Source organism: Parasteatoda tepidariorum, chromosome X2 (assembly GCF_043381705.1).
Source record: "Parasteatoda tepidariorum isolate YZ-2023 chromosome X2, CAS_Ptep_4.0, whole genome shotgun sequence".
Lineage (NCBI taxonomy): Eukaryota > Metazoa > Arthropoda > Arachnida > Araneae > Theridiidae > Parasteatoda > Parasteatoda tepidariorum.
In genome coordinates this window covers 1462310-1476588 of record NC_092215.1, presented here as the reverse complement: position 1 = coordinate 1476588, position 14279 = coordinate 1462310, and the positions used below count along the sequence as shown (strand labels likewise).

The window sequence follows — 14279 nt, the reverse complement described above, 5'->3', positions numbered from 1 at the left end:
CCTACGGAGGTACCTTTTTTACCGGGACCTTTTCTTCCGGGACCTTTTTTTCCGTACCTATTTTTCCGGGACCTTTTTTTCCGTCTATCGTTTTTTACCGGGACGTAATTTACCGGTACCATTTCTCCGGACCCTTGCTTCCAGAAACTCTTCTTTAACTGATAATCCTGCTGTGGTATTCCGGTAAAACAAAAATAATAATAATGAAGAAGTTTAAATAAATAAATTCAGCCTACAATTCTTATTCAATTGTTATTACACGCGGGAAAATCGTTATAGAAAGGAGATAAAGTTACAGGCATGAGTTTGTAGTTTTAGTGTTACTTATACTTAAGAACTTTAAATTCAGACAGATTTCCAGGGATATTGTAAATTTAAGCTACATATTGCTGTTAAATGGATATTTAAGGCAATTACAATCGCGTTATAATTCTTAACTTTACTTTACAGCTCTCCTCCTTCTCTGCAACTTTAAATTTCAAGCAGAATTCCAGGAGTATTGTCAATTTAAGCTACATATTGTTTCTTAATGAATATTTCAGGCAATTACAATTGCGTTATAATTCTTAACTTTCCGAATTTTCAAAAAGGGAATTCATATTTGAAGAGGTTGGTTTTTATTTTATTCATTCAAATGATTAAAAAAAAATACTTTCAATGATTTTTAAAATAAAAAGAATATAAATTTAGTTAATTGCTTACGAATGATTGCACTTTAAAAGAACGTTTTGTAGCTTTTATGATCAATTTCTGCTGTTTACCATTGCAATATAGAGATATGTGACAGCTAAGGTGGATGAGACACCTGTGAGAATTAATGGTTTTTATGAAACTGGGTTTTTTTCCCCTTCTTCTTTAATGGTGGTATTGTGTGCAACTTTGACCATAGACCTGGGTATTGACTCCAAAGGTCATGGTTTCACTTCTGACATTGTGGTGGAAAATCTTGCTGAACGCCTTTAAGAAGAGAAATAGATTAGTAAGATGCGTTGATACTTATTTGACTTCTACCTCCAAATATGGACATTTAATTATCGATACAGGCAGAAAATTTTCTTAAAAAAGGTTAGGGTCTTTTTTTTCAACTGCATAGGATTTCTTATATTCCATGGGTATTATAGATTTTCCTAGTTTATATGCGTGTGAGAGTTAAACCAATGAAAGAAAGGAAGTAATTGAAATATTAATTTAAAAAAAAAACACAAAGTAAAAGCATTAAAAAGTGTTAGCAAATTCGTGGTTTGTAGAGCAAAATTTCTTGTTTAAATTTCGAAGGTTAAATTTTAAAATGTCATATCTCGTGAATATCGAACTTAATTTTTGTATTACAAATCATGTTATTACAAATTTCATGTTCATTTATTTTGCCCAAAACTGATCAGAATTTGAGAAAATCTGCCACCTTTTTTTTACCATTTATAAAAACGTTCGAAAATTGGCTTCTCTACCGTACCAATAACAATATACCAATCATAAATCGTACTGATTCTGGCGCTCAATAAACGTGCTAATAAAAGTGTTTTATTATTAGGATTTATTACTTGATCAAGAACTTCATTTTTGCTTCTTCTCATTCACATCTCGCAAGTCTTGAAAATGAGCTCCGATTTTGAGCGTTTAAAACACACTATTTTTTCCAATTTGTATATTTTTGAAGCGAATGAAGTTTTTATTGAGATTATGTATTTAACATTAGAGTTTATATTGCAGATGCAAATGATTCTCAAGCATTATAATACTACACCATAAGTATGTTTGCAGTTAACAATTAGAACCACTTCTAAGAAGAAGGGTCATGAAAAGTGGAAGTAAATTTTTTATCATGAATTATGATGAACAAATGAATCGCGTCAACCAAAATATTTCACCCAAATAAGCGAAATTTTTTAGATCTCCTTGTTCTACTGACCGCTTCATATATTTCAAATGGTAATTAAAGCATCCTTCATTATATATATATATNTAATTTGTGGTACTTATATATATATATATATTACAAGTAAATGACAAATTTTTATTTACTATAAATCATAATGTGGTTTAACCGCCTTAGAAATTTTAAATTTATTAAAGCTATTAACTGTACTTATAACACTGAAATACTTACACTTATAGGACTGAAAATCATAGATAAATCTGTTCCTTTATTTGTTATTGATAGAAGCAAACTACAGCCAAATGTGGTAGTCCTTCAGGTAGTCAAGCTTACTCTATTCTTCCAGTTTTCCCCCTAATTATAAGTGGCGTTCCATCAGAAAAAAAGACAAATATAGCCATAAATCTTTACCCCTACAGAATTCCTTGCAGATCAATAGCGGAAAAGACCATAAATCGTCCAGACGGTGGTGACGATGCCAATACCACCCCTCCCCATAGCTTGAGGGGACATTGAGTGTACCCCTTTGCCGTAGGGTCCCTTGATTTTAACCCTTCATTTCCAATTTCTTGACATGTACGAGTCTACAGGGGCCAGTGAAACCCATACTGTATAATCATTCCTTCAACTGGAAATATTTTTTCTTCCAGCTAAAACGTTGTACAGCAACGAAAATAGATTGATTTTTATTTTTTAATTTATTTTTTATATAGCTTATTTTAATTTGAAATTTTGATGTTTGTAGACGAAATTACTTCGAGTACTTCCAGCAGTGATAAAAATTTTTTTCATTTTGTGCTATAATAAAATGATTTTTTTTTTCGAACTGAATTCTTGTTTGCAAATTGGCCCAGTAAGTGCCGTTGTGTTTCATTGCATGAATTCACTAAGATTGAGACATGTTTAACCTTTTGTACTCTGATGCCGCATCTGAGGGGACATTAATATTCGCTAATCTAAAAAAAAAATTTTACCTTAATAACTAAATTAGTACTTTTTACCTTAGTGACTAAATTATTTCAAGAATTTTAAAAATTATATAAAAATACTGTACTATGTATTTTAAACGATTTAGTGCTTATATCAGTTCAAACAGCATTTTAAAATACTCGGAGGGCAAAGGGTCACATGCCTTTTCCTGGCATGGAACGATTAAAAGGAAAACTAAATTTTTTGAAATAATAAAGTGCAGAAATGAAAATTAAACATCATTTCTTTGCATTCAGGATCACCACGAAGAGTGCGTGTGTTTTCGACCCAATATTAAGACTGCACGTAAAATTTCTTAAATCTGAAACTTCAAACATTATGGAGTGGTAGCTAAAGTGAGAAAATTCCTTATAGATTTTCTTACGTTTTATTAATCATTAAATTTATTTGGAAAGGGAAGCAGCTATCATTTCATTAAAATATAACATGTTTCTTCGTTAAATCTGGATTCTCATTAAATCAGGCCTCGTTATCAGAAATAGAATCGGTGACCGAGGCTCACCAAGTAGTCACTGTTGCCAATTGCCAACGGGTGATCAATTACATGGAAAATGGCTGCCGAAATATCAAACACAAGTCACTGAAAGTGGTGACCATGTTAAAGATCTAATATACAAAAAATAAAATGCACGCGATGTGTGCAGCTTTCCGTCATCAAACCATGTCCAATTTCAATCGTTTTTGAGGCAATTTCTTGTTGTTCAATTGATGTTTTAACACGATAGACGCGCGAAAATCGAATATCTCTTTTGAATAATAATTTTTTCATGGAGTCGACGTACAGTAATTCAATCTTCAATTTACAGAGTGTTGTCGGTCGCTTTTTCAAAAGTTATTACTACTAATTTTCACATAGTTTTTAAAATTCTGAAGACTGATTTCAATCTAAAACTGATTACGGAATAGCTGAATTAATCCGTAAAAAAAAAAATAAATGGCAACTATTATGCAGAGTTTACGTGTTCTTTAAAAATTTAATTATTACTAGTAAGTTTACTTCAAAGGTTAATTGAAATTTCTAATAGAAATTTTTTTAAAATTTGGAAATTTGGTCGATTTTAAATTGGTCGATTTGGAAATTTGATCGAACAGATATTTATACCGATATTTTAATAACGTATAGTGGATATAAAATAACGTATAGTGGTGGTCACAAATCTGTTAAGAAATAGATATTTATCCTCTTTTTGTTATCCCTTTTTATTCAATTTTTAGTCGTGTGGTAACCCAATTATTAGACCAGTTATATAGAAATTTGCCATTTTTCATGTTTACTTATTTATTTTGTAACTTATTTAGGATTCCGTAATTTGTTAGCATCCAACAGCATCATTTGCAAACATATTGTTTTTTCAAACAGGTAGAGTAAATCAACCAGTGAAGGAACACTACCCAGTGAAGGAACATTTAATATATATTGATTAAAAATAAGAATTTGAAGGTTTTACTTTAGATAGATTGGTAACAATAGCTTACTGCCAAACAATAAGAAGTCATCTACCAATGTTTTGGATTACCTGGTCAAATGGACTTCTCTGGAAAAATTTTTGAATTTGTTATTGTCTCTGCAACACCTTGTTTCTTTGAAAAAATTAAAAGTTGAGTGATTGTATTTATATGTTTGAAGTGGAATTAATTGCATGTAATAGTTTTATTTTTCTCTCTGTGAAAAAGAGAATTCAAAATATAGTTATTAAAGCTACGTTTTATTTTTTTTAAGCATCATAGCATAATGAAGTACTGAGATAAGGTGGTGTTTATTCACTGGATCACCAAACGATGAAAAACTAGTGAAGGAACAAGTGTTCATTTACTGTTTTTTTTTCTAAGTTAATGAAAATAAAAGATAAACCTTAATTTCCTTGTACCTTTAGTGATGTTTTGCATCAAAAGTATGTTTAAAATACGAAAAAAAACTTCTAACCAGTGAGGGAACAGGCATGTTCCTTTACTGGGCATAGATCTCCCAGTGAATGAACAGTATGTGTCAATATGTTGACACTTTAATTTTCAATTCATGATTACAAGAAAAAGTTTACATTTTCCAAGTATTTATTTGTTATAATTTCAAGAATAGGCTTGTTTTCAGATATTTGTATGCCTTATAAATTTATAAAGAGCATTAAAAAATAACCAAAATTTAGTGTTCCTTTACTGGGTATTCATTCACTTGTAAGAGCTGTTCCTTCATTTGGTCTTCTTACTACTTGTTATTGAACCTCCGAAACTTTAAAACAATATTATGTAAGCTCTCTACAATTTTTTTACATAATTTGCAATTAGTAACAAATATGTTGACACTGTCATTTAACTAAAATTACGAATTTTGAAATTAATATGACTTCTTAAGAGGCAAGCGAAGCTTAAGTGTTCCTTCACTGGTTAGTTTACCCTAATTTGTGGTACTAACATAACTGAGAACATGGATAGGAAAAAATCCAGTAGATTTAAAACAAAAATAATAATATAAATTTCATAATAATTGTCGCAGAATGTACCAAATATTTTATATAGGGAATTCTGTGGATTCTTATAATCATCAAATTAGAAAAACTGCAATTTTTTCCAGTTAAGATTGACATTAAATAAATATACTTTAAACATTATTTATCATGTTTACTTATAATTTTGAATATTCATAAGCATTTAACTCATTAAAGATAGTTTAAGTATTTTTTAATTAATTTAGAGTTCCGAGTAAAAATAAACTGAACATTTTAGAATGAAAAAAAAAGTTTTAAACTGATTTCTGTAAATAAGGCTCTCTTAATTATGTATTAGTAATACTTATTTAAATATTCAAGCTAGCAAAAATCTGTGCAAAAATTATATTTTAATAGGGAGTTTTCTTAAAAAAACTTACGCAATTTTAGGGAATTTTCTAAAATGTGCAAAAACCAGAAGAATTTTTATTAAATCGGGAGAAACTAGCAAAATCCAGTAGTTTACAAGAAAATCCAGTAGAGTTGGTAGCTTTGTACTAACATGATTTATACAGGTTAAGGAAAACATTTGTATGCACTATAATGTATTTATAACAAAAATATTTACATGAATATGAAATTATGTATGTATTTTTTAATAAAAATCTTATGTCGGGGCTAAATAATCATTCAACTTCAATGTAAACATAGAAACAGTTTCTGATAGGAGCACTCTACTGTAGTATGCGAATTCGGGCATCTGTAAATTAATATGTTTATGTATTTATATTCTGATATTTATTCATATATCCTGACAAAATATTTTAAGTTGCAAAAAGTTTATATATTAGCATTTGTTACTTAGTTATACTTTCTTTTTATAATTTTTTTTTCTTCATAATTTAGTACTAATCCAGACCAATAACAATGTTTAATTCTGTCATGTCTAAATTTAAACAAAAGTTTTGTAGCTGTAAAAAGTAGGTCTTTCAACCATATATTTAGATTTCTGGCCAGGGGACAGTCACTTTGTTTGACTGAATATGCATAAATACTGAATAATATCCAGTTCATCTTTTTCGATCCCATTCGGCAGTAATAATTTTTAACTTGAATATATAAAAAATATTTCTTATCTATCGGAAAAAGAAAACAATCTGTGTCTATCACTTTTTACTTCGGTTATAAAAGTATAATTGTATCTGAAATTTCTAGCGTAGCATAAATATAATAACAAGATTCAATGCAAGCTTCAATAATTTACAACGAAAATATTAATTCTCGGGAAAAGTGCTCTTAAAATAAAAAAATAGCATTTGTGCCTATTACAGCATTTCTCTATTTTTATTTAGTTGCTTCTGAAATATCTTCCATAGCATATTTAAAATATAAATAATTTACAACGAAAAAATTAATACTCGGCAAAAGTTCTCTTAAAATAAAAATAGCATTTGTACCTATTATCAGCAATTCTCTATTTTTATTTAGTTGTTTCTGAAATTTCTTACATAGCATATTTTAAATACAAATAATTTGCAACGAAAAAACTAATTCAGAAGCTAAGTAGGATAATTCAGGGCTCTTAAAGAAAAAAGTACATTTGTACCTATTTCTGGCTTCTTTTTTTTTCTTCGATATTATTTAGTTATTTCTGAATTTCTTATGTAGCATATTTAAAATGAAAAGATTCAATGTGAAACGTAAACAATTTACAAAGAAAAAGCTAATTTGTAAGCAAAGCGTTCTTAAGAACAAAAATAGGATTCAAAATTCAAAAAAATTTACTGAAAAAAAAAAGTAATATTCATTTTAAGGAGTCAATAAGCAAGTTGTTCAATAAGCAAGGGCCGCGCTAAACATTCGCTACCTCCCCAAATGCGATAAAATCGTAAATTCAGTGGAAGAAATGTGTATTGGCGACCGATTTTTTCTATCGATATATATATATNATATATATATATATATATATATATATACATACATATTTCTGAACAAATGTTGTTTATTTCATTCGATTACGGTAATTTCCCTTAGATATGTCGCATAACTTATTAGTCTAGAAATGTAAGTCTAGATATGAAATCTAGATAATGAAAGTAACAAGAAAAAAAATAATAATAAAATGTCGATTAGCACGTTCTTATCCAGATCATGCGATATTCGCGTGACTAAACTCCTTCCTTTGGCTAAGACTTTTGGGATTTGGCTAACACTTTTGATATTTGACTGATTTACTGGCTACTAATTTGAAGTCCTTAGCGCGGGTCCCAAATAATTGTAATCAAATACTATGTAAATTTTATTAGCATCCAATTTCTTAAAATAAGTATTCAATGTGAGCTTTGTCGATGACGGCAATTCTTCGACGATTTTTTTATCCTTAAAAATCGTTTTCAATGCAAACTATTTTTGAAAAACATTTATTCTCAGCTCAACTATTAAGCCTAAAAATTGCAGAAGTATTCATTTGGTGAACTTTCTAATTCAAATGAATAGAACAAAATGGGATGTTTCTGAACAATCATCTTCCTTGAGGGGAGAACCCCCCGTGATCATCTGCATACCAGATCAGAACCTAACAATGCTGGAGTGGGTCTCTTTTATTATGCGCGTGTTAAGTAAAGGAAGATAGGGAACCTATCTTCTCTACACAGCACGAATATTAATTAGCGGCTCAGGTTGAAGAATATGCACTGAATATTCTTCAGGCTCATCAGTATGTAAGTGACAGCGCGAAGAAAGATTAATGGGCTATACTTGGACACATCTAAGTTTGCTGTAACTTACAAGGATGCCTTTTTAAAAATTTTCCTTTTATTATTGTTGTTATTATTTCATCTCGTTTTTAATTTTGATTTTTTATTAGTAGTTTTTTGTGTTTTTGTTTTTCGCCTGCTATAGCAAAACTTCAGAGATGTAATTATTTCTGAGATTTTTTTCACGCTGCCTGAGCTATTTTTATTTTTACTTTCGTTTCTCAAGTTGCTTCGTTTTTAGATTTTTTTCTTTATTTTCTAGTTTTTCTTATATTTATTTTTTTGTGCTGCAGTTCTTTTTCCTAAACATCTCCCCCTTCCCCCCTCAAGAAAAATCCTTCGTACCTTAAAGCATAGTGAAGGAAAAGTCATTAACGAGGCTGTACTTATTTTTCTTTTTCTAAGGAATGCTTTCGAAGAATGCGTTTTGAGTTTTGCATTAGAATAGAGGAGGGGGGAGGGTAAAGAGTTAAAAATTCCAAAGGAACTGAAAGGTAAAAGAATAGAAAACAGTCTATGATAAATGTGCATTATTCTCAAACTGCACATATACTTATGAAAAGTACTCCGAGTACATGTTTAAAAATAGATAATATTTGAAAATCTATTCAAGCAATAAACAAGAAATTATATTATATTTAATGATATCAGTCATATAAAGTAAGGATTCCAGTGAAATAGTTTTTTATTCTTCTTCTTTGTAGTGAACTAAAAGTTGATTCCACAATTGTAAGTAGAATTTGGTTTTAATTAGCAAGAATGAAACATCACATCAAAAATAGAATAAAAATGGTCGAATTTAATTCCCTTAATAATAAAATTCAAAATGTATCTCTTCATTTGTAACTGCTACCATACATTAACATTATTTACTCTTCGATTGAAAATTTTAGTCTAGCAGGGTAATATATTATATTTAATGATATCAATTTTATAATCAGTCATTAAAAGCAAGGATTCCAGTGACATAGTTGCATTTTTTTTAATTTCTATTTTTTTGCATTAAACCAAAAGTTGATTCCACAATTGTAAATTGAATTTCGTTTTAATAAGTAAAGAATGAAACATTCACAGAAAAAAAGTATAAAAATTGTAGAATTTCATTTCATTAATATTAAATTTCTTAATTTATCTCGTTATTTGTAACTACTACCATATCTAAACATTATTAAATCTTTCAGGAACAGCAAATTTCGATTGAAAATTTTAGTCTAGCTGGGCATTATATTATATTTAATGATATCAGTCTAATAATCAGTCATTAAGAGCAGGGATTCCAGTGACATAGTTGCATTTTTTAAATTACTATTTCCTGTATTGAACCAAAAGTTGGTTCCACAATTGTAAATTTGAATTTCGTTTTAATAAGTAAAGAATGAAACATTCACTGAAAAAAAATTATCAAAATGGTAGAATTTATCTCGTCACGCCTTTGTTTATCNGGCATAGTTGCATTTTTTAAATTACTATTTCTTGTATTGAACCAAAAGTTGATTCCACAATTGTAAATTGAATTTAGTTTTAATAAGTAAAGAATGAAACATTCACTGAAAAAAAGTATCAAAAAGGTAGAATTTGTCACGTCTTAATTTATCTCGTTATTTATAACTTCTACCATATCTTAACATTATCAATACTTAATAAGACAGAAGTGAAAGAATTTCGCTAGATTTAGACTATTTTTTTTTAGACCAGATTTATTTTAAATAAGTACAGTTTAGAACTTTTTTTTTTTTTAAGTAGTAGCTTAATTTTGGAAAATGTACATTTTTTTAAGTATCGGCTTAATTATTTAAATTTATTCAGTGAAAAATACATTTTCCTCGACTATTACAGTTTATCAAAATTTAAAACATAAGAATTCTGATGTTCCTTAAAAAACAAAAAGCTTTTATTTATATTTAACAGGTATTTCTTTACATTTTACGATACATAAATTGCAACTTTATTTTAATTATAATTTTATTTTTTATTAATTTCAATTCTTTTAGTTACGATTTATTAGTAATTTTTATCTAAAAACGTCTAAAGTATAAATAGGTTTTTGAAAAATTTGAGAAAATTGTTTTTCAATACCATTCTAGCCCTGGTTATGGCCATAGTATTTTGAAATGAATACTAGGGAATTAATGATTAGTCGTGTTGAATTTAAATGAATTTTCCTATTAATTTGATGTACTCATTTTTTATTTGAAACTTATGGTAAAAATTGTGGGTGCTTTGCTTTTTAGGCGATCGCATCATCACTGGTTTATTACGTACAAATGACGTTCTTTTTTTACATCCTTGTGCTTTTGAAAAACAAAAACAAAAAGTGGAGGCAAAATATTCTTAATCTAAATTTACATAGATGTAAACCTAGCTCACAAAATATTTAAAGTGGTAGTAAATGTTTCGCTTAATTGATTGAATTTTTATTTGAAAAAGTTGAATGACTGACTACCACTAAGTTTAAAAAATTAAATATATTTATGTAAAACCCGATACTCGTATGCTTAGGTTTGTAAGTGAAAATTAAGTTTTAACTTGACAAAACGCTTTAAACATGTTATATAGTAAACTAAAAGTAAAATATACATAAAGACTAAATATCAAACTCATTTGTACGGAGTGTTTTTTTTTTAAAGCTCTTCCATTTTTAAAAAAAGAAAATTATAGCACAAGTGTTTTATTAATAGAATTTTTCTTCAGAAAATAATACAGGTACGTCTACTCAATCATATTTTAATAACATAAATATTTTTTCCCCTCTAATTTTATGGTGCAGTGTATTTTAAAGCTAAAATGGTAAGTAACAGAACAAATGTATACTACCATTTTTTCAATATAGGGGATTTTCCAATATAGCACACTTTTTTTTAGCTTGACTTTGATGGATTAAATGTAGCTAAATTTGTAGAATATTATGTCTAATTTACTGCTATTTCGTAAATCTCAACGAATCTACGAGTTGGTTGGTGTACAAATGCTAAGAAGCCTATCTAGAAAACATTTTTGCTACTGCTGAAAGCAGTTACGCGACGTTTCGAAATATTAGAACTTTAATAATAATAGAGAATTAAAAACGATTGATCAACTACATAGTTTTTAATACATCTATAGATTTTTCTGCTATATTATAAATAATTGAAATAATTTATAAATGTCGATTTTTCATCTATAAATATAAGATTGTTTCACTCATTACTAATTTTACGTCTGTGTAAATACTGGACGGTATGATTATTTTGAATAAATTATTTAGAATTTAAAACCAACTATGAAAAATATGATACGAAAGAAAACCGATCAAATTCCTTACATTATTGTAGAATAGGGAATATCATTGATGTTGTACTTATAACAGGGATACCACTGCTCGGATTTCTGTGTAAAATTCCACAAAGTGGATGACAAATTAAAGCTGCTGAATACCAACACCTTCAAAGACACATTTCCAGAAAAATAGACACTTATATATACGTTTGAATTATTTACATGTAGGGGAGGGAAAATGCAGTTTAAATCAAATTTACGAAAGCGAAAATCACACATTAAAACAGAAGTTATGCTACTACGAGAAAAAATTGCTCACAAGGCGAAGCAAGTTGTCCTTTTTGTAATAATACACATCAAATTACAAGGTTATGTATACATTTTTTTTCAAACGTCGATTGTACATATTATGTATATTCTAATAGTAAGACATAATAATGGTATAAATCAAGTCACTTACCTGCAAAAAATCCAAAATTTATATAATCCAGATGTAGATGTATTCTTTCACTATTTTTACATTCCGCAAAGTAATGTATCAACAATTAGTCTATATTTTATCACAACTGAGGACAATAAAAGTAAAAAACTTGAAAAAATTTAACCTTACTATATAACGTTATATAAGAATTTAGCGAATTTAGGTACAATACGGCATAGAAAAGAATAATCATTTAAAAAACAGGTTAATTATAATACCATATATTAGTTCATAAAAATACCTCGAAAATGAATATTAAATCACAAAAACGTTTGTTGGTCTTAAAGTATAATAGAAAATAAAGTTAAATAAGAATAGTAAACATAAAAATTTAGCCACCTAGAAAAAAATATCTTCAATGAGAATACCATAAAAAGAACATTCTTAGTATAAATAGAATTTACTACACTTGAAGACGTTTTTTTTAAGGTACAGATGCTATACATAAGTTGAGCGTTGTAATGACAAATTTTGAAGGATTGAGGATTAACAGAGGCAGGAAGTCAAGTGAACTAAATTACCTTTCTTGAGTATTCCCCTATGTAAAGTCAATGCGGACATAGAGTGTCACTAATCTTGATGACTGAAAGCCTACTGAGTACTATAATGACCAGAGTTTGACGAATTACAGATTAGCACTCCATTAGGACAGTTAAAGAATATATTGCTCTTGTGGTTTATACAGTGCTAATTGCTGTTACAAATCCCTAAGTCGTTTTGAATTTCTTTCCGTTTCTCGTTTGTCCAGAGTATAAACTTGGCGAGAAAGGTCCGGTTTGGTGCTTTAAATTGGTCCCCGATGTCCTGTCCTAGACTTTGCATTCCCACCTCTGGTGTGACATGTGACCCCTTTTCCCTGCTGATGTCTCAGTGTATGGCTTGATTAATGGTTAGATGGTGAATTGAATATCCTTACATTGTATTGTCCGCTTCTCAACCCCTCCTTCCTGTCCACTAGGAATTTTGTTTGACCATTTGAAAAATTATAGAAGCTTTCATGGAACTTTGTTGTCGATAATATATCGATGCGTGCAAAATCTTTGCAGAGCTTGTGATGTACGTTTGGTACAAAATTCTAGTTTCATAATAAGTTTGAAACCTATGTTATCAGCATATTGAAGCTAAATGATGTTTAAAGTATGCTCTTCAGAGCTTCTGGCATAATTTAAAAATCTTATTGAACTTGAAATCAGATTATAAGTAATATTTTAATCATTTCAAAGACAGAAATTTTTGACTGCGAATTTTTAAAAAAAATTACCTAATTGTGTATAACAGGGCTGCTTACTTTCTACGCCTTTTGAGAAAATTTTTCTAGTGGAAGCTAAGTTTATGTTATTTATGTACCTTGTATTTAATACGTTTACTTATATTTTAGAGTGTTTACAATTTGATTATGGTTTTAGCACAGAACTGTTACTTTACCTTTTTAAATTCTCTTTTCCGACCTACTTTTAAATTTAATAGCTTTTATCTATTTCTATTTTAATGACCTTTTTGGTTTATTTGAAATTTTACACTTATCTTTTTTTCATTATTTTAAATTTTATCTCTTGACTGTTTGATACTTTGAATTAACTATTTTTAACGTTCATTTCTTCATTCTCTTTCGTCTTTACGTTCTCTAGCTTGTGGGTAACTTTGTTTAGACAATAATTTTTTTTTATTGCTTTTATAATGTTTTTATTGATATGAGAGACTTTTGGCCTGTTCTTCAATTATGGACGCCTCCACCAGCAATAGTAACAGATATAAACTTTGCAAATTTTGATACTTCGCATTGTAACTTGCAAATTCTAAAATCAAGAGATGTTGCCGTTTCTGGTAAGTTTTTAAATTGATGTTAATAAATGTCACAAAGGAGCTTTGCAGGGAGCTCGACCGGCACTTCTACCGGTATGAGAATGCTCCTACTCTCCAGAGGGGGGGGGGTGCAGTCGCGGCGACGAGTTCATAAAAATTTTCAAACTAATAGGGAAAGGTCGGGTGCCATAAAGATCTATACATAGCTGCCAACAACTCCGGATTGTCCATTGTATTTCAATTTTATATTTAAAGTGGGAATGAATCTTACTTTTTAATTCTTGGATTTAATTTGATTAACTTTTAACTTTTGTGGGCAAATATCGGAAGATAAAATCATATAGTATCTTGCTATAAAATCTCTAGATTCAGTTATTTTATATTTTTATTCTACTAAACACAATGACAGTTCATACGGTTCAGTTTTTATGTAAAAAAAGGAAAAAAGTGCAAACTTTTCAAGCTTTATAAATTCTTTGTTTTCTACAAAAATATATTTTTTTCAAGCGAAAAAAAAACAAACAAATAAAAAAAACAATGCATATATAAAATTAAAAAAAAAATTTAAATAAATAAAAAAAAGGTTAAGATTGCTTAGACTTCATGCGTGACTTAAAGACAGAAAAATAATATTTTCCTGATTGTATATATGATTAATATATACATTAACTGGAAGTCATCTGAAGAACAAGTTG

At 28.8% G+C, this 14279-nt stretch overlaps 1 long non-coding RNA gene across 2 annotated transcripts in view; it reads right to left on the bottom strand.

Moving 5' to 3' along the window:
* Positions 1–12634, bottom strand: part of LOC107444121 (uncharacterized) — a 245138-nt gene extending 232504 nt beyond the window's left edge. The window contains exon 1 of one of the 2 annotated variants that reach the window (XR_011638397.1): positions 12303–12634. This is a non-coding gene — a long non-coding RNA (uncharacterized lncRNA). The remainder of the gene's footprint in view (positions 1–12302) is intronic. The other variant, XR_002376845.3, reaches the window with a different exon arrangement.
* Positions 12635–14279: the final 1645 nt, after the last annotated feature.